This window comes from Trichechus manatus, unplaced genomic scaffold (assembly GCF_000243295.1).
Source record: "Trichechus manatus latirostris isolate Lorelei unplaced genomic scaffold, TriManLat1.0 scaffold00267, whole genome shotgun sequence".
NCBI lineage: Eukaryota > Metazoa > Chordata > Mammalia > Sirenia > Trichechidae > Trichechus > Trichechus manatus.
The window spans coordinates 1,671,018-1,686,755 of record NW_004444203.1 but is presented as its reverse complement, the minus strand read 5'-3'; the positions used below and the strand labels follow the sequence as shown (position 1 = coordinate 1,686,755).

Here is a 15,738-nt window from a genome sequence, read left to right as displayed (position 1 = left end):
CATTTGATAAGTAGGATAATCATCAAAAATTTCTCTAATTATCACAATAGAGGGTCCCAGACAGAGCTGGAGAAAAATGTAGAACAAAAGTCTAACTCACAAAAAAAGACCAGACTTACTGGTCTGACAGAGACTGGAGAAACCCTGGGAGTATGGCCCCCCGTTACTCTTTTAGCTCAGTAATGAAGTCACTCCTGAGGTTCAATCTTCAGCTGAAGATTAGAAAGGCCCATAAAACAACGAGACTAATGGGGCACACCAGAGGCAAGGACTAGAAGGCAGGAGGGGACAGAAAAGCTAGTAATAGGGAACCCAAGGTCAAGAAGAGAGAGTGCTGACATGTTGTGGGGTTGTTACCCAATGTCACAAAACAATATGTGTACTAACTGTTTAATGAGAAGCTAGTTTGTTCTGTGAACCTTCATCTAAAGTATAATAAAAATTTCTGTAAAAATTTCTCTAATTATGACAAAATAGCAGATATAAAGATTTAGAGGGCAATGCATTTTAAAAAGCTGTACGAAAAAGGGAAAGAGTGCTTTATGGTTAATGATATACTATATAAAATGATAGAAGCTCATATTTTGTCTTTTTAAAAGTCAACGGCAATTATGTTTTATTTCATACTTACTATAAAACAGCACTAATATTTACTGCTGATGATAATCCCAGTAATGGAAAAAATATGGTTTTATAGGTAAATTAAAATTTTGACCTTTAAGCCTTTTAGGCAGAGCCACTAATGGATATTATCTGACTGAGTGCCCAGAGGAGAAAAAAATAAATTTACATGGCTAAAATAAAAATTTATTAGGAAAATTTAAAAAAACTGTGCATACCCAGAACAGATAGAGTTAATTCTTTTTTCCATAGCTCTGGGCTAAGTGCTCTGCTGCTAACTGAAAGGGTGGTGTGAACCCACCAGCACCACCTCAGGAGACAGGACTCGTGATCTGCTTCTGAAAGGTTACAGCCTTGCAAACCCTATGGAGCAGTTGTACTCTGCACACATGGGATTGCCATGAGTTGGAATTGACTTGACAGCAACCAACAGCAACAACATAACTAAGAAACAAATATACAATAGAGTTAATAATAAAAAAGAACAATTAGAATACTTATGGATTAAGATTTAATTTGCATTTCCATATTTTGAAAATATGAATTCCATACTTATACTCCAAATAATATCTTTTAATACTGTAGGAATATTCATGATCACAGGCATATCCTGGAGTTAAAGAACACTCCATTAGTGTTTATTGCTTACTGTATATTGCCAAAAGCAATGAAGTGTATTGGAGCCCTGGTGGCAGAGTGGTTAAAAGCTCGGCAGCTATCCAAAAAGTTTGGCAGTTTGAATCCACCAGCCACCCCTTGGAAACCCTATAGGCTAGTTCTACTCTGTCCTATAGGGTTGCTACGAGTTGGAACTGACTCGATAGCAATGGGTTTTGTTTTGTTTTGTTTTATATATTGCCAAAAGCAATGAACTGTATTAGCATATTGTACACTCAGTAGAGTCAGAAATGTAAATATCCCAGTGAAATGAAGATACACAACGTTTACATAACTTAAAAAAAAGTTCATCTTTATTATTCAGAATTTATGTATTAACTGGGGTCAATGGTGGTTCGGTGGTAGAATTCTTGCCTTCCTTGTAGGAGACCTGGGTCCAATTCCCAACCAATGCACCTCCTCAGCCGCCACCACCCATCTGTCAGTGTAGGTTTGCTATGATGTGGAATAGATTTTAGCAGAGCTTCCAGACTAAGACAGACTAGGAAAAAAAGGCCTGGCAATCTCCTTCTGAAAATCAACCATTGAAAACCCTATGGATCATAACAGTCTGATTTGCAACTGATCATGGGGATGGTGCAGGACCAGGTAGGATTTTGTCCCATCGTGCATGAGGTATTAGCTAGCGTTCTGTCTTTGCAGTCTTGATACCTATTTATAAGAAAATTACTATTTATTTCACTTTGTCAAGCTTGATTTTGCTTTCTTCTCTCATTACTTAGAGTATGATGAGTATATAAAGTTAAGTGGAGTATATAAGGTGGCATTAAATGATGCAAAGATCCTATTGACTTTACACAAGGGGAAAAATGAAAGAACAGAAAGCTCAATAGTTCTGGTGTAGGTCCAGATACTCTGGATGCTATAATAATATTTTTTTCCTTGTTAAGGATTTTTCTTTTTTTGGTGAAAGTACACACAAAGATACACCATTTCAACAATTTCTACATGTACAATTCAGTGATACTGATTACATTCAAGTTGTGCTACCATTCTCACTACCCTTTTCCAAATTATTCCACCATCATTATCTTAAACTCATTGCCTCTTAAAAGCTTCCCATCCAATCTTTTTCGGTTGCTGTTGTCAGTTTGGTCCCACATAGAAAATTCTTTAAAAGAGCACAATGTTCAAAGTAGACATACTTTACTAATTAAGATAAGCTACTTTTTGGTTCAAAGAAGACTTCAGGGGATAGTTTTGGCTTAAGGTTTAAAGTTTAAAGATTATCTCAGGGCATTAGCTTTTGGGGTTCATCAAGCCTCAATGGCTCCAGAAAGTTTGGCTTCCTTTGAGAATTTTAAATTCTGTTCCACATTTCCCCTCTTTTGATCAGGATTCTTCTATAGAACCTTTAATCAAAGCATTCAGTAATGGTCACCAAGCACCATCTAGTTCTTCTGCTCTCATAATATTTTCAATAAATACATGTGACAGCATAAGTGAAGTTGTTGCATATAAGACGAGAGAGTGTTGGTTTGTTGAGTGCTGTTTAGTTGATTCCAACTTATAGCAACTCCATGTGAAAGAGCAGAATTGTCTCATAGGGTTTTCTTGGCTGTAATCTTTATAGAAGCAGATCGCCAGGTCTTTCTCCCATAGAACTGCTGGATGAGTTTGACCCACCAAGCTTTTGTACCACCAGGGCTTATAAGAAGAGAGAGAATAGCCTGCTAATGTTTAAAGTACTGAAAAAGTTGTTCAGTAGCTGATTTTCACTATCTGAAGATATAAATATTGCACAAATCTGTCTGTCAAGGGCAATGAGGTAGACAATGTGAATTATGTAAGACTCCCATGCATGTGAAAGAATTTGGGGTTTCAACTTACAGATCTAATTTGACATCATGAACACTTTGGAGAAATTAGGTCATGGGCTTTTCCATAAATTTCTTAGGTTAAAATGACAAAATGTTTTAAATTATTCAATTTTTATTTGGAAATAATTTCAAAATTATAAAAATGTTGTAAGAAAAATAATACGAAGAACTGGACATACTTTATCTATTTTATAACATGTTACCTCATTTGTTCTACTGATTTATTGTTGTGTTCTCTCTCTCTTTCTTGCAATACTTTTTTTGAGAAATTCTCCATAATGCAGTTATCAACCTCAGGAAACAAAACATTGAAATAATCATTTTTTGTCAAATCTACCACTTGTGTTCCAGTTTTGTCAGCTGACCCCAAAATGGTGTTTAGGGTTATTTTTTCCCCTCCAATATGGGATGTGGTCAAGAGGCAGGTTTTGTATTTAGTTGCCGTGTCTTTTTAGTCTCTAATCTGGAAAACTTCTACGGCCTTTCTTTGTCTTTATGACACGGCCATTTTTGATGAATACAATCCCATTTCCTCCTTTTTAAATAGAATGTTCTTCATTGTGAGTTTGCCTGATGTTTCCTCGTGATTAGATTCAGATTACTCACTCGTGCCCAGAATAGTCTATAGATACTGATGTGTTCCTCTCAAGGTATCACATTCTGGTGGACATGATGCTCACTCGTCCCTCAGTACTGATGTTAGTTTTGATTATCTGGTCAAGATGATGTCTAATTTGTCTACCATAAAATTACTATTATTTCTTTTACAACTAGTAAGCAATCTGTAGGGGGACACCCTAAGATCATGCAAGTATCCTGCTCCTCATCAAAATTTCCCTCTACTTTTAGAGTCCACTGATGATTCTTATGTGATCCAATCTTCCTATAATGTTTTTAAAAATGCTGATTATTTTTATTTATTTGTTTCTTTGTCTGCATATCTGTCTATTAGTGATAAGGAGTAATGATGTCCAATTTTCAAATAGAAGTTTATAAGCCATTACTATGCTTATTTTGGTACTCAAATTATTCTAAACTTTGCCAGTGGTAGCCCCTTGAAGTTGGGTCCTGTATCCCTATGACATGTGTCTATCTATTTTTTTACAAAGTATTCTTTCTCACATGACAAGATATTCCAAACTCACCTTGTACGTGTCTCCCCCAACCCTGGAATCAGCCAACTCTTTGAGAAGCCCTAGCCCTTTTAACGAGCAATGGTATTAGAGACCAAGATCTGGGTGCTTGGTGTGTTCATTGCTACTGGCGTGTCTTTGACTCTTGGTCTTTTCAGTATACCAAGGAAGAAAATATATGGAATATACCCACATATATGTATATATCCATATATACAATTATATAAGCACATATGCAAATGAATATACATGTATATATGCATGTGCACATGTCTGCATATCATATATACAAGCCTATTTTAGAAATCTTAAGTTCACAGAAACACCTCTAAATCTAGTCCATCACCACAAAGTTCCTTATTGTCTTTCCCCATTTCATATTTATATTTCCTTCTTCCTCAATGAGATCCCTGGTTCCAAAGAACATGAACATATTTATTCTTTTGTTCAATTCTACAATAAATCTGAAATTATTTCAGAATTACTTATCCACAGTATTACAAAAATCAAATCTACTGAAAAAGAGTTCAAGGTGCTTGTGATTTCCTCCAACCCACCCAAAACTGAGAGTGTGTTTCTAAATTACTTGAATTAGTTATTCTTTTTTCTTCCTCTCATTGCAGTTATGGTATTAATGGAAATGAATGGGCCTCCTTTTCATTTGTATTGATATTTTAATGAATACATAAACATTTCCATGCTTCCAAAAGTCAAATATATACAAAAAGATACACCCAGTGTCATGATCTCTCCTATCCCTTCCACCACGATCCTCTAAACTCCTTGTATGTAAACAATTTCACTATATTCTTGTTTAACTTTCCTGTGTTTCTTTATGAAGAAGGCCTGGCGGTGCTAACTGAAAGGTCTGTGCTTCAAACCCACCAGATGCTCCATGAGAGAAAGACGCGGCAATATGCTTCTGTAAAGATTACAGCCTAGGAAACCCTACGGGGCAGTTCTACTCTGTCCTATAGTTTCGTCATGAGTCAGAATCAACTCAATGGCAGCAAATTTTTTTTTTTTTTTTGTACATTTCTTCATGGAAAAGCAAGCACATATACATTTCCGTTTTCCTTTCTGTCTTAGGTAACATACTATATAGGCTGTTTTGTACTTCGCTTTTCTACAATTAACAGTATCTCCTGGAAATCACTCCATATCAGTTAATAAAGATCTTCCTTATTTTTAACAGCTACGTAATACCTCATATGTATATACGTACCATTGTTTATTCACCCAATCTTCTATGTTTGGACAGTTAGATGGTTACCAATATTTTGCAATTACAAATCATGCTGCAATGATTAAACTGTGCATAAGTATTTTAAATAGTTGAAGGTGTTTCTTTAGGGTAAATTCATAGAAGGGGACTGATGACTCAAAGGCATGTGTAGTTTTTCTAGATACTTCCAAATTCTTCTCTGTAAGGGTTGTACCATTTTGTATTCCTACCTTGATATATGAGAATCCCTTTCTCCACATCCTTGACACAAGAGTGTATTGACAAAATTTTGAATTATTGCTAATCTGATGGGTGATAAATGATTTTATTTGTCTTACTGCTAGTGAAAGTGGACATCTTTTTATACGTTTATCTGCCATATTTATATCTCTATTTGTGAATTGCCTATTCATGTCATTTGCCCACTTAGCTATAAGAATTTTCTTTTTTCCCATCAATTTTTCAAAGAGCTTTGTATGTTAAGCATACCCATTGCTGTCGAGTCGATTCTGACTCATGGCGACCGCATGGGTTACAGAGCAGAACTTCTCCACAGGGTTTTCTTGGCTGTAATCTTTATGTTGCTAAATTATTTTATTATTCGAACTACTTTATCATGATTCTCTAACATTTTCTACGTATATTATCACATCATCTGAATTGGTAAATACATCCAGCACTATGTTATATAGAAGGAAGACAGATGTTATCCTTGCCTTGTTCCTGACTTCAATGTGTATATACCTGTATATATATATATATATATATAATTTACATACATATGTGTATGTATACATGTGTAGGAATAGTTGGATATATAAATATATATATACATCCAATTATTTCTACTTTCTCAAGAGTTCTTTAGGAGATACAGCAGTTGTACTCATTTAACTCCTAGATTAAAATAAAAAATCAGTAGAAATTTTTTGTGTATGCATGTATGCACGTGTGTGTGTGTTTACTTTGGGTGTTACAAAAATGGCCCTGGTCCCTCCTGCCAACCAGGAAAGATTATTTCTTTTTCAGTCCTCCCATATATTCTTTTATTATGTTTTAGGTGAAAGTTTACACAGTAAATTAGGTTCCCACTTAATAATTTTTATACGACTTGTTCCATGACATCGGTTACATTTTTCACGTGTCAACTTTCTCATTATTTCCATTCTTTATGTTCTGTTTCTGTTAATCTAGCTTCCCTGCCCTTCCTTAGCTTCTCATTTTTGTTTTAGGGTCAATGTTGACCATTTAGTCTCATGTGGTTGGTTAATTTAAGGGAGCACAGTATTCACTGATACTGTTTTTTGTAAGCCAGTCTATTTTGATGAAAGGTAACTACCACAGTGGCTTCAGTTCCAAGTTCAAAGAATATCTTAGGGTGACAGTCTTGGGAGTTCCTCTAGTCACTATTGGTCCAGGAAGCCTGGCCTTTTTTAGGAATTTGAGTTTTATTCTACATTTCTTTCTCATTCTAACCAGGACCTCCTATTGTGTCCCTGGTCAGAACAGTCGGTAGTGATAGCTGGGCACCATCTAGTTATTCTGGTCTCAGGCTAGAAGAGGCTATGGTTCTTGCAGACCATCAGTCCTGTGGACTAATTTCTTCCTTGAGTCTTTGCTTCTCTTCACTCTCCTTTGCTACAGATGGAAAGAGACCCATAGTTGTATCTTAGATGGTCACTCACAAGCTTTTAAGACCCCAGATGCTACTCCCCATCCTAGGATGAACTATGTTATGCCAGTTGACCTAGATGTCCCCCGAGACTATGGTCCTGAGTCTTCAAACCCAGTTACTCAGTCCCAAAGGTGACTGGATATGTCTAGGAAGTTTCCTTAATTATGCCCCCTAAGTGCTCTATTACATATATGAATATATATGCCAGCACATAACTATATACATACATATGCCTACAGGTACACCTGTACATACATACTCCTATACTTACATGTGTCTTTCTATACCCGTATATGCATACATGTCTACCTAAGTAACCACACATATATTTTATTGGTTGTTATTATTGTTATTGCAAAATTGTCTGTTATAGTATTTACCAAAATTGCCCTTTATTCTTACATACTTCTTAGTGTCTTCATTTACCTTGGACAAGTTGTGCAGACTTCACCCATATTGGGTGTGGCCTTTCCCATCACCAAAAATAACAAGTGTCTATCTAGAAAGTGATTCTTCCTCCTTCCCCCTCCCATCCCTGGTAACTGTCAAAGAATTTTGCTTTGTATATGTATACCTATTCTTGACTTTTCATAAAGTGATGCCATACAATATTTGCCCTTTTGTGATTGACTTATTTCACTAAGCATAATGTCCTCCAGATTCATTGATGTTATAAGATGTTTTGCAGACTCCTCATTATTCTTTATAGTTGCATAGTATTCCATTGTATGTATGTACCACAATTTGTTTATCCATTCATCCAGGGCTTTTTTGTTGTTGTTGTTGTTGGGAGTATTGTTATGATGTCTTTGATTTCTTCTTTTGCTATAGGTCTGTTCAAATTTTCTACCTCTGTTTGTGGTAGTTTAGGTAGGTTGTGTGTTTCTAGAAATTTGTCCATTTCTTCTAGGTTTTCAAATTTGTTGGAGTACGATTTTTCATAGTATTCTGTTATAATCCTTTTTATCTTAGTTGGTTCTGTTGTAATGTCTCTCGTCTCATTTCTTATTTTGGTTATTTGTATCTTCAAGTCATTTTTTTTTCCTTTCTTAATTTGAGCAGTGGCTTGTCAATTTTATTGATCCTGTCAAAGACTAACTTCTAGTCTTGTTGATTCTATTGTTTTTGTTTTCTGTTTCATTTATTTCTGCTCTGATCTTTATTAATTCCTTTCTTCTGGTGACTGTGGGTTTCTTTTGTTGCTCCTTTTCTATTTGTTCAAGTTGTAGGGATAAGCTGTTGATATTGGCCCTTTCTTATTTTTTTAATATATGCATTTATTGCTATAAATTCTCCTCTGAGTATTGTTTTTGCTGTGTCCTAAATATGTTATATTTTCATTCTTGTTTGATTCTAAGAATTTCTTAATTTCATTTTGAATTTATTCTATTACCCAATAGTTTTTAAGTAAGCCATTATTCAGTTTCCATGTATTTATTTTTTCCTTGTTCTTTCTGTTATTAATTTCTAGTTTTATAGCATTATGATCAGTGAAGATGCTTTGTATTATTTCACTGCTCAATTTATTGAGGCTTGCTTTGTGGTCTAAAATGTGGTCTATTGTAGAGAATGATCCATGTACACTGGAGAAGAATGTGTACTGTGTTGCTGTTGGGTGGTATGTTCTATATATGTCTATGAGTTCCAGTTGGTTGATTGTGTTATTTAGATCTTCTGTATCTTTGTTGAATTTCTTTCTAGTTATTCTGTCCATCCTCAAAAGTGGTGTGTTAAAGTCTCCTACTATTATTGTAGAACTGTCTATTTCTCTTTTCAATTCTGTTAGCATTTGTTTTACATATTTGGAGCTCTGTCATTGGGTGCATAAATATTTATTATGGTTATGTCCTCTTGGTTTATTGATCCTTTAATCATCATGTAGTGTCCTTTCTTGTCTATAATGGATTTTGACTTGAAGTCTATACTACCAGAGAGTGCCACTTCTTTTAGTTGTTGTTTGCATGATATATTTTTTCCATCCATTGATTTTTAACCTTTTAATGTCTTTATGTAGGCAACGTATTGATGGGACTTTTTAAAAAAATCTCTTCTGCTACTCCCTGTCTCTTGAGTGGTGCATTTAAACCATTTACATTCAGTGTGATTATCAGTAAGTGTGAATTTACTGCTGCCATTTTGTTATGCTTTTTTGTGATATTAACAGTTTCTTTGCTCCACTTAATGTTCTATGCTGAGTACTTCTTGTTTCTGGATTTTCTTTTCATTTCCTTCGCTGTTGCTGAGTTCGTGTTTGCTGAGTCTTTTTGATTTTCTTCTTTCTTTGGTGAGTAGATTTATTAATTTTCTTTGTGGAACTTACCTTTCTCTTCCTACTTTTAAAACAGTCTGTTATATCTTGATATTGCCTTGACTTCCTCTCCATAGGGAAATTCTATAGCTAAATTATTTATTCTCTCTTTTTGTTTTGAAGTTGTCATCATTTACAGATTGATATCTCTGGTTTCCTGTTTTCAGTTTTATTTTACATTTGAGAATTGTCTAGGTTGATATTTGGGTGATACTGTTGTGTGTCTTGATCTCAGGTTGTCTAATGTCATTGGTTCTCTGTCTAAGGCACTCTCTTTAATATTTCTTGTAAGGTTTATCTGGTTTTTACAAGTTCCCTTAATTTCTGCTTATCTGGGAATGTCCTTGCTTCACCATCAAGTTGATACAGTTTTGCTGGATATATGATTCTTGCTTGGCAATTGTTTTTCTTTTAAGGTTTTATATATGTCATCCCACTGCCTTCTGGCCTGCCTGGTTTTTGCTGAGAAATCAGCATTTAGTCTTATTGGCATGCCTCTTTGTCAATGATATTTCGTTTTTCACTAGCTGTTCTCAAATTCTTCCTTTGATTTCAGTTTTAGAAAGTTTAATTATGATGTATCTTTCCTTTGGAGTCTGTCCTGTAGGGGGTTTGTTCAGCTTCTTGGATGGAAAACTCGTCTTTCATGATATTATAGATGTTTTCAGTCAATACATCTTCAAAAATTCTTTCTGTGCTTTTTTTTTCCTTCTCTTCTGGAATTCCAATTATAAGTAAATTCTTCCTTTTGATAATGTCCCACATGACTCTTAAGCTTTCTTTATTTTTCTTCATTTTTTTGATTCTTCTTCAAACAGATTACTGTTGAGGGATTTGTCCTCTATTTCACTGATTCTTTCTTCTACTGCTTCAATTCTATGTCTGAGTCTTATTGAGTTATCTATTTCTGATATTTTATTGTTAATCTTCTGGATTTATGTAGTTTTTGTTGTTAGGTGCTCTTGAGTGGGCTCCAACTCATAGCGACCCTATGTATAACAGAACAAAACACTACCTGGTCCTGCACCATCCTCATGATTGTTGTTAGGCTTGAGCCCATTGTTGCAGCCACTGTATAGATCCACCTCATTGAGGTTCTACTGCTTTTTTACTGATCTTCCACTTTAACAAGCATGATGTCTTTTTTCGGGGACTGATCCCCCTCCTGATAACATGTCCAAAATATGTGAGACAAAGTCTCATAATCCCTGCTTCTAAAGAGCAGTCTGGCTGTACTTCTTCCAAGACAGATTTGGTCTGTTGGCAGTCCATGGTACATGCAATATTCTTTGCCAACACCATAATTCAAAGGCATCAATTTTTCAGTCTTCCTTATTCATTGGACAGCTGTTGCATGTATATGACACAATTGAAAATACCATGGCTTGGGTCAGGTGCACCTTAGTCCTTAAAGTGACATCTTTGCATTTTCAACCCTTTAAGAGCTCTTTTGCAGCAGATTTCCCCAACGCAATGTGGTTTCATAGTAATGCAGACAACTTTCTACAGTATATAATATCTCTTCTTAGAGGAGGAAATGGAGATTTTTTAAAAGTAGGAAAACGGTTGCTTCTTCCTGAGCGCTTAAATCAATGTTATTACTGAGTAGGAGATGAGTGGATTTTCCAGTCTAGAGTTCTAGATATACTGAAGCTAATGGTTCCATTTGTTTTTCTATTTAAATGCAGAAAAAAAAATAACATTAGCAATTTTAGGGACTGCATAAAAGCTGCTTTGGAATGTTCAAGTTACATAAATAAAATTTATCTTTTATTTAATTAAACTTCATATGTATTTCAAGTTTTGCATTCATTACATTATTAGATGCATAATTATAAATTATTGCTGACAACTAAATATCAATCATAACCCCTTTAGATTTACTTTTTTGAAATTTAACTCAAATATTATGCAAGAATAACTGGTAGTGAGTATTACAATGAACTGGTCTAGCTATGTATAGTTTCCTGTTGCTGCTTTTACAAATTATCACAAACTTTCTGGCTTAAAAGAATGCACATTTATTCTCTTCCTGTTCTGGTGGTCAGAATCCAAAATTCATTTCAGTGGGCCAAAATAAAGGTGTCAGAGGTCTGCACTTCGTCCAGAGACTCTAAAGCAGAATCCATTTCCTTGAATTTTGCAACTTCTAGAGCTACATTCCTTGGCCAGTGGTCCTTCCCTTCAACTTCAAAGCCAGTAGTATAGCATTCTATTTCACTGGAAGGTAGAAAAGGCAAGGACACAGATTTTCTTCTAGAACTTCCAGAAAGAACACAGCCCTGCTGACATCATTTTAGCCCAATAAGACCCATTTCAGAATTCTTACCCCCAGAACTGCAGATAATAAATTTCTGTTGTTTTAATCCACTAAATTTGTGATAATTTGTTAGAGGACCAATAGAAAACTAATTTATCACAATTACAAACTGTATGATAATAGCAATCATTATAGATAAATCTTTGTGCACAACTCTTACTGTTTACCTGGAATAAATCCCTGGAAACTTGATTTCTAGAAGAAAATATATAAAATTTATTACGTTTTTAAGATACATAATGTTGAAATTCCCATGTATCTGTCAGTTTGTTGTATTATGGGGGCTTGTATATTACTATGATGCTGGAATCTATGCCTCAGGTATTCAAATACCAGCAGTACAACCCATGGTGGCCAGGTTCAGCTGAGCTTCTGGACTAAGACAGACTAGGAAGAAGGACTGGCGGTCTATTTCTCAAAAAAATTAGCCAGTGAAAACCTTATGAATAGCAGCAGAACACTGTCTGACATAGTGCTGGAAGATGAGTCCCTCAGTGTTGAAAGGCACTCAAAATACGATCGGGGAAGAGCTACCTCCTTAAAGTAGAATCGACCTTAATGACGTGCATGGAGTCAAGGTTTCGTGACCTTCATTCGCTGATGTGGCACAGCTTAAAATGAGAAGGAAGACACGGCTGCAAACATCCATTAATAATGTTGTTGTTGTTAGGCACTGTCAAATCGCTTCCAACTCATAGCTACCCTATGTAGAACAGAATGAAATACTGCCCAGTCCTGTGCCGTCTTCACAATCATTGTTATGCTTGAGCCCATCATTGAAGCCTCAATCCATCCTGTCGAGGGTCTTCCTCTTTTTCGCTGATCCTCTACTTTACCAAGCTTGACGTCTTTCTCCAGGGACTGATCTCTCCTGATAACATGTCTAAAGTATGTGAGACATAGTCTCACTATCCTTGCTTCTAAGGGGCATTTTGGCTGTACTTTTTCCAAGACAGAGGTGTTCTTCCTTCTGGCAGTACATGGTATATTTCGTATTCTTTGCCAGCGCCATAATTCAAATGCATCAATTCTTCTTTGGTCTTCCTTATTTATCCTCCAGCTTTCCCATGCATATGAGGTGACTGAAAATACCCTGGCTTAGGACAGGAACACCTTAGTCTTCAAGGTGACATCTTTGCTTTAAAACACTTTAAAGAGGTCTTTTGCAGCAAATTTGCCCAATGTAATGCGTCCTTTGATTTCTTGATTGCTGCTTCCATGGATGTTGATTGTGGATGCAAGTAAAATGAAATCCTTGACAACTTTAATCTTTACTCCATTTATCATGACGTTGCTTATTGGCCCTGTTGTGAGGATTTTTGTTTTCTTTATGTTGAGGTATAATTCATACTGAAGGCTGTGGTCTTTGTTCTTCATCAGTAAGTGCTTCAAGTCCTCTGCACTTTTAGCAAGCAAGGTTGTGTCATCTGCATATCATAGGTTGTTAATGAGTCTTCCTCCAATCCTGATGCCCTGTTCTTCTTCATATAGTCCAGCTTCTCAGATTACTTGCCCAGAACACAGATTGAATAAGTATGGTGAAAGGATGCAACTCTGAAGCACATCTTTCCTGACTTTAAACCACATAGTATCCCCTTGTTCTGTCTGAAAGACTGCCTCTTCATCTATGTACAGGTTTCTCATGAACACAATCAAGTGTTCTGGAATTCCTGTTTTTTCACAATGTTATCCATAATTTGTCATGATCCACACAGTTGAATGCCTTTGCATAGTCAATAAAACACATGTAACATCTTTCTGTTATTCTCTGCTTTCAGCCAGGATCCATCTGACATCAGCAATGATATCCCCCATTTCACATCCTCTTCTGAAATGGACTGGTATTGGCCATTTTGAATCAGACAATCATATGGTCTACTATGCCGGGAATGATAAATTGAAGAGAAATGGCATTGCATTCATTTTCAAAAAGAACATTTCAAGATCATTCTTAAAGTACAATGCTGACACTGATAGGATAATACACATATGCCTATAAGGACGATCGGTTAATACGACTATTATTCAAATTTACAGACCAATACTAAGGTCAAAGATGAAGAAATTGAAGACTTTCACCAACTTCTGTGGTCTGAAATCAATCAAACATGAAATCAAGATGCACTGATAACTACTGGTGATTGGAATGGGAAAGTTGGAAACAAAGAAGAATCAGTAGCTGGAAAATATGGCCTCGGTGACAGAAACGATGCTGGAAATCACATGATAGAATTTTGCAAGACCAACGACTTCTTCACTGCAAATACCTTTTTTCAACAACATAAACGGAAAGTATATACATGGATCTCGCTGGATGGAATACACAGGAATCAAATCGACTACATTTGTGGAAAGAGACAATGGAAAAGCTCAATATCCTCAGCCAGAACAAGGCCAGGGGCTGATGGCCGAACAGACCATCAATTGCTCATATGTAAGTTCAAGCTGAAGCTGAAGAAAATTAGAACAAGTCCATGAGAGCCAAAGTACAGCCTTGAGTATATCCTACCTGATTAGAGACCATCTCAAGAATAGATTTGACGCATTGAATACTGATGACCGAAGACCAGAGGAGTTGTGGGATGACACCAAGGACATCATTGATGAAGAAAGCAAGAGATCATTAAAAAGACAGGAAAAAAAGAAAAGACAAAATGGATGTCAGAAGAGATTCTGAAATTTGCTTTTGAACCTTGAGTAGCTAAAGCTAACGGGAGAAATGATGAAGTGAAAGAGCTGAACAGAAAATTTCAAAGGGTGGCATGAGAAGACAAAGTAAAGTATTATAATGAAATGTGGAAAGACCTGGAGTTAGAAAACCAAAAGAGAAAAACACACTTGGCTTTTCTCAAGCTGAAAAAATTGAAGAAAAAATTCAAGCCTGGACTTCTAATTTTGAAGGATTTTGTTGGCAAAAGAAGATGGAAGGGAATACACAGAGTCACTGTACAAAAAACAATTGGTTGATATTCAACCATTTCAGGAGGTAGCATACGAGGAAGAACCAAAATGGTAATGAAAGAAGAAGTCCAAGCTGTACTGAAGGCACTGGTGAAAAACAAGGCACCAGGAATTGATGGAATGCCAACTGAGATGTTTCAATAAATGGATGCAGTGCTGGAAGTGCCCACTTGTCTATGCTAAGAAATTTGGAAGACAGCTACCTAGCCAACTGACTGAAAGAGATCCATATCTGTGCCCATTTCAAAGAAAGGTGATCCAACAGAATGTAGAAATTATCAAACAATATCATTAATATCACACACAAGTAAAATTTTTCTGAAGATAATTCAAAAACAGTTATAACTGTACATTGACAAGTAACTACCAGAAATTCAAGCCAGACTCAGAAGAGGATGTGGAAAGAGGGATATCATTGCTGATCTCAAATGGATCTTGGCTGAAATTAGAGAATATCAGAAATAGTTTTACCTGTGTTTTATTGACTATGCAAAGACTTTTGACTGTGTGGATCATAACAAATTATGGAAAACAGTGCAAGAATGGGAATTCCAGAACACTAAATTGTGCTCATGTGGCATCTGTACATAGGCGAAGAGGCAGTCGTTAGAACAGAAGAAACGTGTGCGTCAGGGTTGCGTCCTTTCACCGTACTTATTCAGTCTGTATGCTGAGCAAATAATCTGATAAACTGGATTATAGAAGAAGAATGGGGAATCAGGACTGGAGGAAGACTCATGAACAAGCTGAGTTATGCAGATCACAGGACTCTGCTTGCTCAAAGTGAAAAGGACTTGAAGCACTTACTGATGAAGATCAAAGACTACAGCCCTGAGTATGGACTACACCTAAACATAAAACAAAAATCCTCACAACTGGACCAATAAGCAACAACACGATAAAGAGAGAAAAGACTGAAGTTGTCAAGGATTTCATTTTACTTGGATCCACAATCAACACCCATGGAAGCAGCAGTCAAGAAATCAAAAGACGCATT

The 15,738-nt window shown here is 36.0% G+C and overlaps 1 protein-coding gene across 2 annotated transcripts in view; it reads right to left on the bottom strand.

The window, feature by feature from the left end:
• Positions 1 to 15,738, bottom strand: part of GPM6A (glycoprotein M6A) — a 449,726-nt gene that overhangs the window by 45,814 nt on the left and 388,174 nt on the right. The gene's annotated exons all lie outside the window — the stretch shown is intronic.